Source organism: Atractosteus spatula, chromosome 11 (assembly GCF_055471065.1).
Source record: "Atractosteus spatula isolate fAtrSpa1 chromosome 11, fAtrSpa1.hap1, whole genome shotgun sequence".
Lineage (NCBI taxonomy): Eukaryota > Metazoa > Chordata > Actinopteri > Semionotiformes > Lepisosteidae > Atractosteus > Atractosteus spatula.
In genome coordinates this window covers 21,021,214-21,035,007 of record NC_142716.1, presented here as the reverse complement: position 1 = coordinate 21,035,007, position 13,794 = coordinate 21,021,214, and the positions used below count along the sequence as shown (strand labels likewise).

Below are 13,794 nucleotides of genomic sequence, written 5' to 3'. Positions count from 1 at the left end.
TGTTAATCATCAGTCATTAAAAAGTTGGTATATTTTATGAAAGCAAGATTGCTCAGTTGGACAAAAGTACACAACCTACCTTTATCATAAATATTTTAATTATGCAAAAATGACTTTGGACAAGCTGTAAACTCAAAGTATAACGCTGGTCCACATTCTTTCTAACTGTCATTTTAAACGAAAATACTTTTATTTTTTTGTTTGACAAACACCACAGCATTTCGTTGATCTAACTAACGAGGACAGGACATTAGCTAGCCAATATGATAAAGGAATAAATGACTTTTTTTGCTCATTTCTTTAGCACATTTGTACAAGCACTTGGAATCTGTCCAAGCCCTACTTTGTCAGGCATTTTCTTTTACTGTAACGGACATAAAAACTCCCTTGCTTTTAACAGAGCGTTTCATAATTTCTAACAACGAAAATTATTTAAACTGCGACACTTTTATCATTCAACGAGAGCTCAAAATATCACAAGGATCCTCAAGAGATCAACAAAGACAACAGAAAAAGATATGTGTATAAGATACTGTCCATGGGAATCCAAGCTTTTTTATCTACGCTAAGAAGTAGTCTTTAAAATTTCTTCATTACACAGTGAAGTCAAAATTCTGGGATGTGCCTATATTAGTACACTGGGCAAACATTCTTCCAGCACGGGGGTACCTTTAGAGCGGAGACGACTGCACCAACATTTTTTGGCACGCAAAAAAAACAGCAATTCTGTCAGTGAGCCCTAAATGAATTAATAGCAAACATGGTTTCATGGAGGGCTTCTCGGATAGTTGGGCATTCAGGTAGATTGCCAGGTGAAAGGATTTGTAAATATATTTTGTTAAAGCAAGTCAGTTTTTCCGCAACACATAAAATACGTTTTTCCAAGAAAGTTTAGCCTTTGTCACTAATGAAACCACTAAATAAAGACATAAATATACAAAATCTTAAGATTTTTTTTATTCAATGTTGGTAGCAGGATGAACTGTCAGGTTGAGCTAAGTGTATATTTTGTTGCAGAGTTGCTGCAAGATGTTAACAGTGAAAAAAGGTATTTAGAAATGAGTTATTTCAAGAAGAAAATTTTCAGAATAATTGCAAATCTAGCAGGATAGAGAAAGCACAGAAAATAGGCACTTAGATTGATCAGATTAGTATGAAAAGCCATTTAGCAAAGAGGGAATGAGAAGAGTGACAAACTAGTATACTTTAGATCTTTTTTTTCTGAACCAGGGAAAATCTGATCATGTTTCTCTATAACAATAATAAAAAACTTTATTTTATATATCACCTTTAAAAGTGGCATCTCAAAGCAATACAGTAGATATAAAAACAGTTAAAAGGACCACAGATTACAAAGTAAATACATATAAGAAAGACAAGCAGTTAGAGGTGCTACCAAAATTAGAAAATGAAGCAGATACAGACACTAAGTCTTCTGAAAAGAAAGGTTTTGAGGTTAGATTTAAATATACTCAGGGTACATGACTGATATCACTGGGGATACAAATTGAGAGCTCTGGGGTGCAGCTAGAGAAGGTCCTGTCACCCACAGAATGTAGATGTTCTTGAGGACAGCTAGAAGACCAGAGTCAGACGGACAGAGGTGGGGAGTAGACAGATAATAAGCCATATACGGCAGGTACTGAACGAGGATGAGGATTTTGAAGTTGACTCGAAACCTGATAGGAAGCCAGTGCAAGGACTTGAAGACAGGTGTAATGCATCCTTGTTAGGATTCTCGCTGTCATATTCTGAACATATTGAAGATTGCTCAGTGTGGATTTAATTTCCCCAGTGAACAGGATGTGCATTTATTAATTCTAGAAAAAAAGCCTTTCTTGATTTCTCTAGTTCCTAGTTTCTCTAGTTCCCTTTAAAATAAACTATTATTCCACAATGCAGAGTATTACATGGCCAGTATTCACATATGATATTTGTGATTTAAAGAAATTAACACAAGCAGCTTTTGGGGATTTAAGTGTTGGCTGAGTTATTGCAGGATAAAAGACTAGAGATGTTGGTAAGAAAAAGATAATTTTGGGAAAGTTGAGGAATACACTGATAACAAGAACACTTCCTAATGGGGTTAGGCATACTTTTGATGAAGATGATGAAGTTAACAGACTGTATGTTTACATAGATACTGAAATGAGGATTGTATTTTAGATTTTGTGTAGTTGCTAGCATTGAACTGTGTGTTGGATGCACATGAATTGAAGGAATGGGCAAATATAGCTGATGCTTATACACAGCCAGCATATTAAGATATTTATAATTAGAGGCAATTTGTTTAAATAACTAGGTATGGATACTGATGTGCAAGAGAGGTGGAAAGGCTGTTTCCTTAAGCCAGCACTATAAAATATTTTATTCTCAGTGAGATGCTGCCATTTCATAGTGGGTTTCTAACACTGTGTATAGTTCCATCCACACAGTGCCTTTACTTCCATCCATTTTCTAATCTCTTTATCCAGTACAAAGGATTTGGAGCCTATCCCAGTAAGCAATGGACACAAGGCACATTGTTAGCAAAATATTTTGAATTATATTTTACCCTATTTTTTCTTTAGTTTTGTATTTAACTTATTATATGATAGTCAGATTTAATGTATATTTGAACAATGAAAAGATATTTTTACAAGATGCGGGGGAAAGTGCAACAACTTATTACAGTGCTAAATTTAATATTATTGATTACTAATAGTTTATGCTAACACCTAACTTTCTTAATTAGATGTATTTAAAACAGTGAACTAAGTGTAACATAACATTCAGAAATACAATCAAGAATACTTTTGTGGTGTTTGTATAGATGAAACGTTTCTAAAATGTATAACGTAACTAAATTAAAGACGATTAAAATCTGTAATCTTTCCACTTGTAATGTTATTAGAAAGTACAAGAAGTTTCTGCTTTGTCTAAGGTTGGTATCAAAAAGTAGTCTAAGTGGTGAGAAAGCTGTGCTTAATGATAATTAAGTGACTTAAAAGTAAAAAGAGATGCTTCATATTGCTTGATTAATTTTAAAAACTAAGTTATAAATGCAGACGCGATTGGTGCCATTAAGCGCTCCAGGCAGCAGAACGTTCGTTCTGTACTGCTGAGCTCCGCACCTCCTCCCTCTCTCGGTGCTGCGCTGGGTCTAAATATCTAAACATATGTATCTATATAGCAGGTAGTATCACTGTATTCCACTTTCTTTGTAAACACGGAAAAACAGATTCACAACGCGACGCTGTGTCACTGTGTAAAAAAAACGGTTTGAACACCCTATATTGTAATGAGCTGCTGAGCTAAGAATAGGAGTTCCTGCTGTCAGAGGGGGTAGAAAGTGCCCGAAGTCATTTAATTAGTATTACAATTCGCACTGATTCCCTTGCAAAGATATGGACATAAGAATATTCATGTATGGTCAAAAAATGGCATTAAGCACTTAAAATTAATATGGTTAATAATAGTAAACTGTAACATGCTGTAACAAGATCGGCTAAACTGGGAAGAAAATGCTTTCAGAGAAAATGTTTCAGGTGTGAAGAACATAGATCTCCAATGCAATTTCAACCAAACCTGTTCCCACACACCCTGCCCCCACTGCCATTAGAATATATACAAAGCACTCCCCAGACTGTCCGCCTTTTTCACTGTTACCTGGATACCTCTTTATTTAGAACTCACTCTCTCTCACTTCTTTTAATCCTTCTGTGCCCGGATTGCAACTGGTAAGATGTTTTTCCAAGAAAAAAAGAGAAATTAAAAAAAGAGAAATTTCAGCAGAGCCTCTTCTCTTCTTGTGTCTAATTTTTAGTTTAGAAGGATTCAAGCAGGATTTTAGATGAAAGGAAGTGACCTTAATCAAGCCCAAATCATAATTGAACCCATTCAGAGCCAACATTACATTTTAGCGTTTCATTCTGAGCAGAAACCCTCACACCTGAAGAAGGCTTGCGTTTTCTCTCTTCTCTTTTAAGCATGTGTACAATGCTGTAATACAATTTAAAATAAAAGTTTAAACAGTATCAACTAAACTCCATTAATATAAGTATCAAGTGGTATTAAATAAATACAGCTTTTTAGTATAGATTACACTTTTCTAAAATGTATTTAAAAAATAAAAACGATTACAATCTAATCTTTCCACGTTTGATCCCAAAATCTCAAAAAAAATAAATCTAAACGGGGAGAAAGCTATGCTGAAAGTTTATTAAGATAACAATTTATGTTGCATTTGTCTGATTGTGAATCAAAAAATACATACAATTAAACACACGTTTGCGATTTAAATCAAAATGCAATTTAAATCAGTATAAATGTTTATATTGTAACGCATACTGTACAGCCTCCATTTCTCTATAAAAATTTAAAAGATCGTTTGCACAGCCTAAGAGGGGGGGTCTGCTCTCAGTGACAGCTGACAATCCTCCATACACTCAAGTGAAAAATTAATAATGCCAGTGTAAGCGTCGTATTTACAATTTGTTGATAATAGAAATGTTAAGTTCTCTAAAGCTTTGTGATAGTTTACCCAGGCAGCAAAAGATCAGCTACACTGGGAAGATGTGACACCGAAGATATGATTAATAACCTTTTAAATCTGAATTAATAACCCCTCCCCACCCAGAAGCAGGAAGCAGAAGCAGGGACCATTGTCAGAAGGAAAGAAGGTGACTATTCATTGTTATTAAAAATAACTTCAATTTGAACATGTTGTGATATTTAGAAATATAAAAAGTCAATTAATTGTTCATAATATTGCTATTTTATTTTTTTAAAGAAATGTCTGTTAAAAGAAAACTCATGGCACCAGCTAGATTTGAACACACAACCTCTGGTTTACGAGTTGGGAACGTATACCACAGTACCACCCACAAGGTCACATGAGGGGAGGTGAAACAGCCCTACACATACAGAATCAACAGACATTGTAGAGCATGTACTACTGTGTTGCAGTATATGAATATAATTATATCGTTATTAATTTCTTCAGATACGCGATTCCATATTATATTAGCAGAATAGCTTAAAACTACCACTTTTTATACACGCTACTTCACGTTAGTTAAAGACTTCGATGCTTAAAATGTTTAGGGAGAAATGTAATACTGGTGTGTATTTTTTCTTTAAAGTACCGAGACCAGCCATATACTGTAATACTGTATGTTTATGTTCCAAAATTAATATCGTTTATGGCCTTCACACGCGTTATGCTTCTATTCTTTTTATGCTCAGCTACTAAGATTTCCCTTCAGTGGTAAAATTCCATATAAATATTCAATACTAAAACGGGCACAGTAAAAACTTTTAAATCTTTCTACGACGGACCAACGCACCACGAGTGCCCCTGTTGGTCAACCAATCACGTACTGCGGTATTGCGCGTCATTGCGCGAGGACGTAGCCAATTACCCGCGGTACGTGTCTGTGCCACGCACTTTGAATGGCTGCATCTGTAGCATGCTCCGAGAACATCTACAACATGTCAGCATCACGTGGGAAGGGGTAGAAGATGCCGCAGCTAATTGTACACGCTGGCAACAAATCGCTGCCCGCTGTGCTTAGTAGCACAGGAGGACCTAAGCTAAGCCTAAGACCACAAACATTTTGCCACATGTTTATAGTATGATATAGGTACTTTATTACAAACCCCATGCAGGATTGAGATGCATTCTTTACAGTTCCATACAAATCCCCTTTTTGGAGAAAAAATTGAGATACTTGTCACCCATCTCTTTCAAAGTTGCTGTTGTCCTCAAGGTGGCATTCCTAACCAATTATCTCCTTGCCCGGCTGCTCAGTTTGATCTAAGCAGTGTCTGGGTGCCTTCCATTTCTTAATGATTGATTTCACTATGTTCAAAGACATATTAAGGGTATAGTAAAGGGTAGGGTTTAAGGGTATATATTAAGGTCATAGTGAAGTGTTTTTATACCCCTCTCGTGATCTATAACTTTATACATACAACTGTATCTCTAAGGTATTTTGAAAGCTCCTTTATTTTCAGGATTCAGTCATTACTTTCATTACTTTCTGTCTGAGGGACCTAACAGAAGAGTATTTATTCTGAAATAATGTGAAACACTATTATTGCCAACTAATTGTGTAGTTTGTTTTAATAATTTAGTAACTGCCACAGCAGAGTTTGAATATTTGTTTAATCATTCCTTTTCCACTTTTCTTTCATATTGTTGCCTCTGTATCCAACTACGTAAGTATCTCTAGGAATCTAGACATAATGGGTAACACCTGGCTATTGTCAACTTTTCCAGCTTCAAACCAAAGGGGTGTTTGGCTGAAGATGTAGAGGTTGAGATTCAGTGATCAAATCAATGATGAAGTTAAACTTAGTTCAGAGTAGATGATTAAGAATCAATTAACAGTCTAGGAAAAAAAAAGGTAAGACAAGGTTTAAAAAACAAAGAAAATTCTGTAATTTCAGCATTATCCTAACTGTTTAGAATTGTTAACCATTTTTTCTTGTTTCATGTAGGAAGACTTTTTGATCCTCATTTAAAAAATAACATGGCTGTCTTCAACATCATCTGCTCCATGAATCTTGTCTGTAGATTTGAATACAATGATTCACGCTTTCAAGAGCTTCTATGTTTAATTTTGTATGCTTTTTATTTGCAAGGAAGTATTTGGGACAAGGTATAGAAAACTGTTCCTGTACATTCCTTAAACAGCAAAAGCTTCATAAGTAGTTCAGGTGGGTAGCTGCGTCAGCATGCGTAGGCTGCAAAGGAACAAGTAATAAGTTTATTCGATGCTGAAAAAAAGAAGAAAGAAAACACAACGTTTCGGCTGTGGAGCCTTCATCAGGTGTGAGAAAGACAAGGCAGTAAGCAAAGGTAATGTAGCGGGAGAACAAAGGCTGGGAGAGAGGAGGAGCGAGAGGCGGGAGCAGGGGACAGAAAGAGAGGCCAATTAAGGTGTGAAGTCAGAACAGGTGTAGAGAGGTGTGAAATGAAACCTCCAATGAATGGAGAAAATGTAGAAGAAAAGTAGTCTGTCGTTAAGAGAAGGGGGAAGGTGTGATCCTAGCTGCAGGATAATTTTGGTTTCTGTAGTCTTTCTGATGTATGAGTTCGGAAAACCGTCTTTGAGAACACAGACGGAGAGATTAGAGTCGCCATGGCCATCAGAGGTGAAATGGGAAACAATGGGCTTGGAGAGATCTTTAATTTTAACAGCCCTAACATGTTCTCTGAAGCGGTCTCCGAGTCTCCTTCCTGTTTCTCCAATGTAGATGGCTGGGCATTTACTATAAGAGATACAGTGAATAAGGTTGCTGGAGGTAGAAGATGCCATCTGGGTGATCTAGTAGCAGGAATTGTCCTGAGGGGCCTTGAATGAGTGTGGTGTTAGATGTGTACTTGCAGGTGATACAGCGAGTTCTGTTGCAAGGGAAAGTGCCTGGTGTGGATGGTTGCTGAGGGCGGTCAAGGGAGCTGTGAACAAGAAGGTTGTGCAGACTAGGTGGTCGGCGATATGAGACGATGGGCCAGTCAGAAAAGAGGGTCCCAATGGAGGGATCATCCTGTAGGATGGGAAAGTTGTCGTTAATAGTCCTGGGGATAGGAAGCGTGTTGGGGTGGTAGGGAAGCACCAAAGGAATGCGGTTGGTACAGCGGAGGTTCCTGATTGAGTTCATGGTCTGAGGGGTGTTTTTGGCTTGGGCAAGGGCCCTGTCAATAACACTGCTGGGGTATCCTCTGTTGATGAAAAACATCAAAGTACATCTTGAGGGCTTAGTTCTAGAAGTCGATGTTGTCGCTGTATAATCGTCGTAGCTGAAGGAACTGTGAACAAAGGAGAGAGTTTTTAGTGTTTTGGGGTGAAATGAGCTATACAGGAGATAGCTGTGTGAATCTGTGGGTTTGTAATAAACCGAAGTGGAGAGTCGGGGGTAGTTGATGGAGAAGTTGATGTCTAGAAACGGAAGAGTAGTGGAAGTTATGTTAACCGTACATTTGAGAGGAGGGTGGAAGTTAGTGAAATGATGCAGAAAGCACTCAAGCTGGTCGTTGGAGCATGTAGTGGCACCAACGCAGTCGTCAATGCATCGCTTGCAGAGGTCAGGGACATAGCCAGTGTAGGAAGCGATGAAGCGTTCTTCTACCCAGCCAACAAAAATATTGGCATAGCTGGGTCCCATTCTGGTGCCCATGGCATCTCCACTCACCTGTTGGTAAAAGAGGTTATTGAATGAGAATGCATTCGGTGTGAGGACCAATTCTGCAAGGCTTACCAGGGTGTGGGTGGGTGGATCAAGCACTGTGCGTTTGTCCAGCGTGTACTTGAGGGCTGTAAGATCGTCATTATGGGGAATGACGGTGTAAAGAGATGTGATGTCCACAGTAAAAATGTAGCAATCGGGGCCCTGAAATTGGAGATCATTAAAAAGTTGGAGTGCGTGGTTGGTGTCCTTGATGTATGAGTGAAGACCTTTAACCAGCAGTCTCATGAGGCTGTCGAGAAAGGCCAAGATGTAAGTAGTTGGACAGTTGCATGCTGATACGATGGGGCATCCAGGGGTGTCTGGTTTGTGGATTTTGGGGAGGAGGTAAAATTGAGATACCTGCGGATGTTCAATGATGAACCGGTTCGCCTCCTGGGGGAGCTCCTTCCTGCTGATAAGAAGGGAGATGGTGGATACCACATCCTTTTGGTAGTCAGTGGTAGGGTCATGCTGGAGAAGAACGTAGGCAGAAGTGTCAGTTAGTTTTCTAGAGGCTTCAAAGATATATAGGTCCTTACACCACACCACAACAGCGCCTCCTTTGTTTGATGACAATATCATTTCTGTTGCGGAGAGACTGGAGTGCCTGAAATTCTCCTTGGGTGAGGTTGGACCAGTGTTTACTGTGTATAGAGTGTGTCTTGGGAGCTTGATTGTTGCATTGGTTAATGAAATAATCGACTGGTGGAAAACAGCCAGAGGGGGGAGTCCAACAGCTCTGTTTGGGATTAATGTTGTTAATGACATCAATAACCGGATTGTTGTCAGCTGCCTGTGAAGAGGAATTGTCAGCAAAATGTGCTCAGAGACAGATCCTGCGGTAAAAGTTGTTAAGGTCGACATTGGTCTGGGGGATGTGCAGCTTCCTGGGAATTGGTACAAAACTAAGGCCTTTGCTGAGGAGGGGATCGCTCATCCTGTGAAAGGGAAAGGTCAGAAGGTATAGTGACTACAAGATTAGGATTTGTGAAGGTGTTTGGGATGTTGATGGTTTTCTTCTGTAGAAGATGACCGAGTTTTTTTGTCCTTCTCTGTAGTGAGAAACTGGTAGGGTTTAGAGTTGAGAGATCTAATGAGGTTAGTTATAAAGGGAAGACAATGTGGAGCTGTGTGCCGTAGAAATTCCTTAGCCATTTTGATGATGTTGTCGGAAAGGATAATCTGTTTTTTGAGGGAGAAAATGCATTCGTTTCCTAGAAATTTGTTTTATAAGTCTCTGAATGTTACTCTGGGTGGTATCAGAATCTAAAGAAAAGGTATTAAATTTCAGGTGAAATCCTTTAAGGATGATATTAATGTCAACGACATCTGTAAAGGAATAGAAGGTGGTTAGAAAGCCTGGTCTTGGAACAGATTGCTGCGAAGAGACGGAATTATGGTTTAGTGAGAGAAGTGGGCAAGTGGCCCAGGGAGGAAGAAAAGGTATGACAAAGATCTAGAAAAAGATTTGGAGGAAGACATAATGGGTCACAGCAGAAGATTTAATTCAGCTGAGCTTTCTTGTGGATTCCTGAATGGATCAGAGAAGGCAATCTTCTCTGGAGACCAACGTCTCTGGAGAGGACGTCCTGACCATGAGGGGTACTAGCTGGTCAGAAATTCTCAGAGCCCTCCAGCACAAGTATGTGCTGGCACACTCTCACTGGCACCAGCACTACAGTTTCCATGTCCGGGACATCTGCTGTTCAATCAGTGCCGTACCAGGGGAGAAGGGCAGACTGAATATTATTCACACATTTCCCCTAAAGGCACAGCTGCTGCACAGGCAGTGGTCTGCTCTCAGCCATCTTGCACCAACACACCAAGAGACCTGCAAGATGCTGCTGTGGACAAGCACTCCTGGGTTGGGCCACTGATCTTGATCTCTCTCCATTTGTAGACTGACAATGGAGATGTTGATTCTCCAGTCCAGAGCAATAATTTTGCAATCCTTTCCAGAGCAAGGAGCTACACTAACTCTTTCAGGTGGCCTCAGTCATGTTCTTCACTCATGGCATGAGTTGTTTCCACACAACAGGATAGTAAAGACTAATCTCATTTCTTTTCTGCTCTTCATAAAGAGTAGGTCCTTCCAAACTTAGCCCCCACCAGCTAGTCAGCCACTTCATTATTTGCTTAATTGACCTAATAAAACCAGGGGTTCAATTTCTCACATCCACTATACCTTAGTAACACACTGTTTTTCTAAAGACAGGGGTATGGTTACTGGACACTAAAGCGATTACTGGGTGGAATCCTGGTCTGTGCACCAGCACAGACCTGTGTAATGATAGTACCAGTAGGGAAACCTATGAAGAAGGGTGCAGTCCTAAGCTTTAGGAAGGTGGTTCCCAATCCTGGGCCTGGGGGCCCCACACACCCACCTCTCGATTTTTGTTCCAGCCAAGCCCTCAGTTACACAAATCCCTTCATTGATCTAAGAAGGGGAATTGGAACAGTTTGTTCCCAACTCTTAAACATGTAGAAGTTTTAACCATCCCATTTTGCAAGTGAAATAAAACCCTAAACTTGTGACTGGAATCAAATAATGCAAATATTCAATTGAAACCTTACTTGATCTGGTTAAGCTGTGGTGGAATGAAAACCAACAGGTATGTGGGTTGCCAGGAGCAGTGGTTCCCACTCCTGGATTACATGCTGCACCAGACCACCCCTTTCAGATGCCTGCAGGAGGGCAAGCACTTGCAGATCTGGAGTGCAAGTTTCCATCAACCTGGTGTCTGCTCCTGCTTTATGAGCACATATGGTGGCTCAACCTCTCTGCCCAATATGGCTGCACTCCTACCCCTCTGCACTTCTGGCAGATCAAAGCACTGGAAGGTAAGAATTGTAGGGCCTGTGGCAAGGGGGAGTCCACAAGCAAGTACAGAGCTATTTCTAAATGGTCACCATGAGGTAGGTGAGCACACAAAGCTGAACACATTGAATTGGCATCTCAAAGCAATCCAAGACCAGGGATTCACACACAGTCCTTCAGTCACTCCAAGCATTAGAGCAGGAACAGATCACCAGGCCCCTGCAAGAAAGACACAGAATGTTAGGTTATGGCAAGAGAATACAAGTAACAGTGCCACACAAAAATGGAACAATAGTAGAGACGTTCTCAATATTTTCACCTTCCGGATCACCAACATCCCCTTCAGCAGCACAGGGGTCTCCTTCCAGGTCACTAACATCCCCTTCCAGGTATGAAGGGTTTCCTTCCAGGTCACCAACATCCCCTTCCATGGATGAAGGGTTTCCTTCCAGGTCACCAATGTTCCCTTCAGAAGCAGTGGGGTCTCCTTCCAGGTCACCAACGTCCCCTTCCAGGGCAGAGGTGTCTCCTTCCAGGTCACCAACATCCCCTTCCAGGGCTGGATAAGATTCTTCAATCAGTAAAGTAGTAACGTCCAGATAGATACAGCGGGTGACCAGCATGGTAAGGATTCCTTTATTTTTAAATACTTAATCTGTTAGTTTTTCTCTAATAAAAGGTACCTTTGCCTTACACTTTATAAAAACTGAATCAGAAGAAAAAACAAAGATGTAGCATGTAACATGAAAAAATCAGTCACTAACAGAACCATTAATCTGTTTAATCTGTTCAGTAGACGTACAATCAAATAACAATAGTAAATATGTAAATAAATCAATATTTGTTCTGTCAATTATATAGCTGTATGATGCATTTCCAGCTCTGTTGACCACACCAGTTTATTATTTCTAAATACAATTAGTTAACAGAAAAGAGGTTTTTAGAAAAGAGATAGAGAAACACCAACGAGAGAGAGATCCATTAGCCCTGAAGAAAGATACAAGATGCGAAAAAGGGGTTAACTTAAGTCCTTTCTGCCTGAAGATTAGACTTCTAAGCAACAGGAGTTCATGGCAGGAAAGGGAGAACTGATAAGGGTTCCAGATGCTAGCCATGAAACCCCAGAGAGTAACTTAAATCCCTGACCATTTGGCCAAAAGGCTGTAAACTGGCCAAACACCATGACCTCCCCCCTTTACCATATTAATGAGTGACAGCTGCAGGAAAACCCTATATAAACTGAAAGTTTGTACCGGCACTTTGAACAATACTTCGGTTTTGTTGTTTCTTGCGGGAAACAAGACTTCGGCTTTATTGTTCCTTGCATGCAATAAACTCATCTGTTTAACTTCATCTCGGGATTCAGAACTTATTCTTTCTGTTACAACAGCCTCAAGGGACTACATTTACTGCTGCCTTAACAAGATAAATAAGGTTGGCACATGCAATGCACAATGTTGCCAATTAAGCTTATTAATTTGAAACAAATGCGCAAACACCATTACAAGGCATGTCTTCCAGTTTTCATTCCAACTCAGCACTTAGTTGTTTATATCCTTATTTCATCAAGATTAATGTACTATTTCATCAGTTACTTGTAATATCTATAAATCCGTAAGGACTGGGACTGTTCAGGCCCAGGGTCTAATCCTTTAATAAGTTTGACCAATTTAACTCTTGTTTCCAGAATGTAAGCAGACAATGATTTACAGAAGTGAACAAAACTTTTTAGATCATGGCCAAAAATATCCTATACAGTACATAGCTGTTTCAAAGAAAATACAATTTTGCATTATACTTTAGAGGGCCATATACAGTAAACATGTTATACTGTATATACATACTAATGGGCCATTCATGATTGAACAAGGTGAGTTAAAGGTCTCATTAAATAACATCACTTTATTAACCCTTTACAATTTCTTGCATTAGGAATTGTCTTTTCACATACCCCAGCTTGCTCTCCATGAGACACACAGACAGGGAGAGAGCCTGGGGTCAGAACACAGGGTCAGCCATTGTACAGCGCCCCTGGAGCAGTTGGGGTTAAGGGCCTTGCTCAGGAGCCCAACAGAGTAGGATTCCTCTGCCGGCTGTGGGATTTGAACCGGCAGACTTCCAGCCACAGGCACAGATCCTTAGCCACAGAGCCACCACTCTGCCCAATGTGAGCTTGCAGAGCAAAGATGATGCCAAACTTTGTTTTATTAGGAAAATGCTTAATTTTCAAACTGGTACATAATATTGAGATCTTAACATTGAACATTAAAATGAGAATCCCCCCAAAATACATTTCATGGAGTTTAGAACGAAAGTCCGGGAGGGATGACAACAACCAAGTTCAATCAGACTCAGCCGTCAGTAATTAGCAATCGCTCCTGACATCCATTCCTCTCCCAAAATGCTATAAATATCTACGAGATCCCTGTCTCTCTCTCTTGCATGAATCTCACTGTCTCGTGTGCATCCTTGCATAGACTATAACACTGCCTAAATCATACAATTAATATTCCCGTTTGCAGCCCCGATGCACGGTTTGATCTTAGCCAGGAACTGCGGATTTCTTCATTTTCCGCGTACAAGCTAGCCATTGATCTGACTCTTTATCACTTTTCAACATCTGCAGGTCATGCCTTTCCCAAGACCGAGACCCACTGTTGTCAACCCGTCCTTTCGAAACACCTAGCGTTTGACTATCCTGTTACCTCTCCTGTTTTTTTAAAAAAATGGGCTGCTCTCGGCAAGCGCACATTCGCCGCCAC

At 39.9% G+C, this 13,794-nt stretch overlaps 1 pseudogene; it reads right to left on the bottom strand.

Annotated features, from left to right (window-relative positions):
- Positions 1-6,362: 6,362 nt before the first annotated feature.
- On the bottom strand, positions 6,363-11,655 carry LOC148823666 (uncharacterized; annotated as a pseudogene).
- Between the last annotated feature and the right edge of the window lie 2,139 nt (positions 11,656-13,794).